The following is a 6,000-nucleotide window of genomic DNA, read 5'->3' on the forward strand; positions in this document are numbered from 1 at the left end:
GACAAGCCTACCAGCTAGTGACCCCAAACAGGTGACTTACCCCTTCCTCGCCTGTAAATTGGGGTAATGACAGGTAATGGGGTAACCATGGCGGGGTTACATGAGAGAGTACAAGGAAAAGACGCACAGGACCTGGTACCCAATTCAGCCCCGAGCCCGTGCTGTTAGCAGAATCACCAACTCCATCATGCTTGTTCTTCTGTTTTTTTTTTTTTAAGTTGTTGTTTATTTATTTTTAGTAATCTCTTCACCCAACGTGGGGCTCGAACCCACGACCCCAGAGATGAACCCCTGACTGAGCCACCCAGGCGCCCCCATGTTATTCTTTTTTTTTTTAATTTTTTTTTTCAACGTTTTTTATTTATTTTTGGGACAGAGAGAGACAGAGCATGAACGGGGGAGGGGCAGAGAGAGAGGGAGACACAGAATCGGAAACAGGCTCCAGGCTCCGAGCCATCAGCCCAGAGCCCGACGCGGGGCTCGAACTCACGGGCCGCGAGATCGTGACCTGGCTGAAGTCGGACGCTTAACCGACTGCGCCACCCAGGCGCCCCAAGATTCTCTTTCTTGGGGAAAATGGGTGATGCGTTGAAGAGGAGGGAGCTTGTTGGGATGAGCCCTGGGTGTTGTATGTAAGTGATGAATCATGGGAATCTGCTCCCGAAGCCAACGGCACACTGTATACACTGTAGGTTAGCTAACTGGACAATGAATTATAGTAAACAAACAAATAAATAATAATAAAAAGAGAAGAAAAATGGTTCTACAAATATCTCCAGCTTCATTTCCTTGAGCACGACCTACCTATTCTGACCCTCGAACATTCCCCGATCAGGGCTCAATATGCTGAATCCTGAAGACACAAGATGCCAGGACCCAGGGCTAATGGGACACAGAAGGCAAGGGCTGCCCGAATAAATACCATCACCGTTCGAAAAAGAAAAAAAAAGATTCTCTCTCTCTCTCCCTTTGCCCCCCCCCCACTCTCTCTTGAAATGAAAGTAATAAAATAATAAAAATAAATAAGGAAGATGAGTCAGATGCAAAAAAAAAAAAAAAAAAAAAGCAAACCAAATCTGACTCTGTTTCGCTGCATACTCTGCACGCAGGATGCCCGGCTTTGGATTGTAGTGCGGTCCACCCAGCCTCTTCCAAGATGCTTTCCAAGTTGTCCCTTCCCATGGAGGGCTCAGCTTTGCCCGTAGATGTACACAGGCTCCCTCCCTGAAAGTCAAGGAGGGCCCTACGTGCGGGGGCATCAGGCGGGGGGCTCCACCTGCCTTTATCTGTGATGATGGAAAGTGACACAGGAGTTGTGTCCTGAAGGGGCCCCAAGGTCAAAGCCAAGAGAACAATCCCCAAGCCGGACATCGGCCTCAGGGCTGGGCTGAGAGTGGGAGCCACCATGTGGGAAAAGATGAGGCCAGGAAGAAGGTCTAGGAGGACTTGGAACCCGGAGGGCCACCCAGCTTTGGGGACAGACCCCAAAGAGAAAACACGGGCCGTGTGGCGGCCTTGATGGTCATTCCGCAGCTCGTTTGGATGGCTGATTAACAAGGCCGAGCAGCGGCGTGCGGGCTCAAGGGAGAGTATTGTTTGGTTCTGGACATGGGGGAGGCCCGGGGGTTAGGTCAGAGGCCCGTGTGTCCCTTCCGGGAGCCGCTCCACGCAGAGCGATCGCTTTCAATAAATACTGACAAAGTGCCGGCAAGTAAGAGCGCGAGGCCTCCTGGTCACTTTGAACGGGGCGCCCTTCATTCACCACACATTCGTTAGATAGGATCCTTCTGGGTTAGTTAGCTCGTCAGATCCTTGGGATCCTCGAGAGAAGTACCACTTACGTTTGCCAGAATGCCTGGCCACGTTCGGTTCCCCTGGGCCAAAACCAGGACCATCCTACAAGATGCTTCACGAGGTCTTTGGACCTGGTGTTGACAGTGATGACAAGGCAGCAGGGGAGGTTAGTTCTTTTCTTTTCTTTTTGTTTAATGTTTATTTCTTTTGAGAAGGAGAGAGAGAGCAGGGGAGGGGCAGAGAGAAAGAGAGAGGGAGACACAGAATCTGAAGCAGATTCCAGGCTCTGAGCTGTCAGCACAGAGCCCAACACGGGGCTTGAACTCATGAGCTGTGAGATCATGACCTGAGCCGAAGTTGGACACTTAACCCACGGAGCCACCGAGACGCCCCAAGACATTTTATTCTTAGAAAATAGATATTATAGGGGCCCCTGGGTGGCTCCGTCGGTTAGGTGTCTGACTCTTGATTTTGGGTCAGGTCATTGATCTGACAATTTGTAAGATCGAGCCCCGCATCAGGCTTTGTGCTGACAGCGTGGAGCCTGCTTGGGATTCTCTCTCCCTCTCTCTCTGCCCCTCCCCAACTTGCGCTGTCTCCCTCAAAGCAAATAAGTAAACATTTAAAATAAATAAATACTGGGGTGCGTGGATGGCTCAGTTGGTTAAGCGCCCGACTCTTGGTTCCGACTCAGGTCACGATCTCATGGTTTGGGAGTTCGAGCCCCACATCGGGCTCTGGGCTGACAGTGCGGGACCTGCTTGGGATTCTCTTTCTCCCTCTTTTTCTGCCCACCCCCCACTCTCGGTCTCTGTCTCTCTCTCAAAAATAAATAAATAACATTTAAAAGTAAATAAATAAATACCATAAAAGCTAGCATCTGTCAGGAGTATATGATGAGCTAAGCACTCTGTGTATGTTACCTAATTTAATTCACAATGACCCTCTCAGAGAGGGAGCAAAACAATAACTCTGATGAAGAAACTGAGGTTCAGAGAGGCTCAGAGACCTACGAGGCAGCGTCACGAGTCAGAAAGCCCTGGAACCGGAGTTTAAAGCAAGCCTTGGCTCTGTTGAACCCGCTCTATACAAGAAAGACGCTCACCCTGTGTGCAAAAATGTGTCAGGATGAGAGGGGAGGCGTTCAAACTGTCTTGAGGAAGGGGTTGGTGGCAAGGCTCCAGGTTGCAAACATGGTTTCCGGCACAGTCCCACCTTCCGCAGGTATCTCTGGTAGAACCCTACAAGAGATCTCCTGAGGGAGCAAGATGGCTCCCCAGATAAGACAGTTTGGGCAATGTGGATTAAGTGCACTGCAGTAGGGGTCTTTATGGCAGGATTTCCCTGGGCTTCCATTGAAGCCCAAGTGGGTCTCTGACAAAGGAGGGTACGGGGGCGGGGGATGACGGTCCCAAAAGCTGTTTGACCACAGCCCCTTCCTGGGAATGGCTGGAGGGGTTTGGGTTCCAAAGGACACACTTTGGGAAACGCTGCTCCCTTGGACTCCGGGAGACTGAAGCTGTGATTAGCAGAACAATGACTCCCCAAGGACGTGCTCTCGATCCTGGAGCCGCTCTCGATCCTGGAGCCGGTGGAAATGTTAGTGTCATGGTGTTCAGAGACTGACCTTGCCCAAAGAGGGATTCGGTCTTTGTCCTCAGCTCCTGGGAAGTTACCTCTGAGCCCTTGGAAGGTCCTGTCTGGTAAGAGTGTCTTCGTGTCTCTGGGGACCTTGGGCCGGCCAGCCAGTCTATGATAACAATGAGTTCTAGGGTTGGAGCCTTGGGCCCCAGGGTCCCAGCTCGACCTCTGGGGGTGCTGCGGATCGAGGTCAGCATGGCCAACAATCAGCTGTAGTTACAGGACTTAGACCCACTGAAAACTCTGGATACCAGGGCTCGGGTGAGTGGCCCTGGCTGGCAGTGCCCCATGTGTGCTGTCACCCATCTTTGCTGGGAGAATGAAGGGCCATCCGCACGGCCCTGCCTGGAAGCTTGCGCCTGGCTTCTCCCAGACCCTGTCCCGCGAGCCTCTTCCCACTGCTGATTTTCATCGGTGCCCTCTCATTGTGATCAACCCTAACCATGAGCATTTTTTGTTTCTGAGTCCTATGAGCCTTCCTAGTGAGTTATCAAACCAGAAGGTGGTCTTGTTGACTCCAAAACTTTGTACGTGGCCGCCGGGACTCTGCGGGTATAGTTAAAGTTAGACATCTTAAAACAGGGAGGTTAGTTTGCGTCATTGGTGAGGGGTGGGGCATCTCATAGCACGAGCCCCTCAAAGCAGAGAAACTTTTTTCCAGCTGAGGTCAGAAGAGGAAGCAGAGAGATTTCACGGATGACAGGAAGCCAGCCTGCCGTTGTTGGAGGGACACAAGAGAAGGAATGTCAGCATCCTCCAGGAGCAAAGATCGGCCCCCGCTGACAGCCAGCAAGGAAGGGGGAACCTCAGTCCTCCAACCTCACAGAACTGAACTTGGCAATTACCCGAGCGACCTTGGAAATGATTCTTCCCAGAACTTCCTGATCAGAGCCCAGGCTGGCTGATACCTTGATTTTGCCCTTGTAGAACCTGGAGCGGAGAAACCAGTTGGAGCCTGGATATCTCACCTGTGACCTGACAGATCTCTGTTGTTTTAAGCTACTGTGTGGCAATTTCTCACGGTAGCGGTAGGAAATTAATACACTCATCGGACACGGATCTTTCCCTTTCCTGTTTTCTGAACCAGACCGCATGATCTCTGGCCCTCCTGCAGCAATGTCCCATCCGGAGAGAGGCTGTCACGCTCTGCCCTGGCTCCAGGGGTGAAGTCTGAGAGCCAGAGCTCAGAGGTCCTTTTGAAGTTCTCTGTATGAAATAGGGTCTTCAGAGGCTGGGGGAGAGGCAGGGAAGCAGGAAAGATGTGCTTGGCCCAACAAAAGCTATTTTGGACCCCAACACAAAGATTCCAAATCTAGAAGCCTTCTCCAGCACACAGACTGCATAGAGAATTAGAGTTGCTTAAATATAATTATCTGGCTTTATGCAGAGTTAAAGAAGCCAGACACAAAAGAGCTCATTCTGTGTGATTCCATTTCTGTGAGGTTCTGGAATAGGCACAACTAATCTTTGGTGACACAAATCAGAACAGTGGTTGCCTTGGGGTGGGGGTGTTGGGGGTGTGGGTGTTGGGGATGTTGGAGGTGGGGTATTCGGGATGGGGGTGTCGGGAGTGGGGTGTTGAGGGTGGGGGGTGTGGGGATATTGGGGGTGGGAGTGTTGGGAGGGGGGTATTGGGGGTAGGGGTGGTAGGATGGGGGTTTGGGGAGTGGGAGTACTGGGCGTGGGGGTGTTGGGGATGTTGGGGGTGGGGTATTGGGGGATGGGTGTTGGGGACAGAGGTGTTGGGGTGGGGGTGTTGGGCATGTTGGGGGTGGGGTGTTGGGAGGAGATATTGGGGATGGGGTTGTTGGGGGTGCGGTATTGGGTGTGGGGGTGTTGGGAACAGGGGTGTTGGGGTGGGAGTGTTGGGGATGTTGGGCCTGGGGTGTTGGGAGGGGGTATGGGGGGTATGGTTATTGGCAGTGGGTTGTTGGGAGGAGGGGTGGAGATTGATTGGCAAAGAGCATGAGGGAACTTTCTAGATGAGAGAAATGTTCTGTATTTTGGTAATAGTGTGGGATACACTGGGATATGTATTTGTCAAAAGGTATCCAATTGTATACTTAAGATACATACATTTCAATGCATGTAAATTCTACTTGGGTTAGAAATTAGAAAAAAATTAGAATAGTGGCTTAGAAAAAAATAGCTGAGTCCTGTGAACAAGCCTCTGTCATTCAGAGAGATGCCTCAGCTTTACACATAAAGAAAACACATTTCTCTCCAACATCCAAATAACACACACTTCAATGGGCAGGACTGGCTCTGGGGTCCAAGGGCGAGTGACAGATGGTCTGTTTCTGCTGCTCTGTCCCCCGTGGGTCCTGACTGGATGGGAAGTTCATCGGTGTGTCATGGGCTGAGAAAGGATGGGAAATTCTGGTACATGGTTTAGGGCTGCCCAAAGCAGGGCTGGAGCCCAGGACCCCCCTGAGGAGCCTGTCAGGTGGGTTAGGGGCACCCCTCCACCCCCCAGCTGCTATTTGTGTGCAGGAGAGGCTGTGAGGAGGGTGTTAAGTGCTCAGAAGATTCCCCTGGTGTTGAGAAAACACTTCTTTTCAAGCA

This window comes from Panthera pardus, unplaced genomic scaffold, assembly GCF_024362965.1.
Source record: "Panthera pardus isolate Hobbes unplaced genomic scaffold, ASM2436296v1 HiC_scaffold_3, whole genome shotgun sequence".
Taxonomy (NCBI): domain Eukaryota; kingdom Metazoa; phylum Chordata; class Mammalia; order Carnivora; family Felidae; genus Panthera; species Panthera pardus.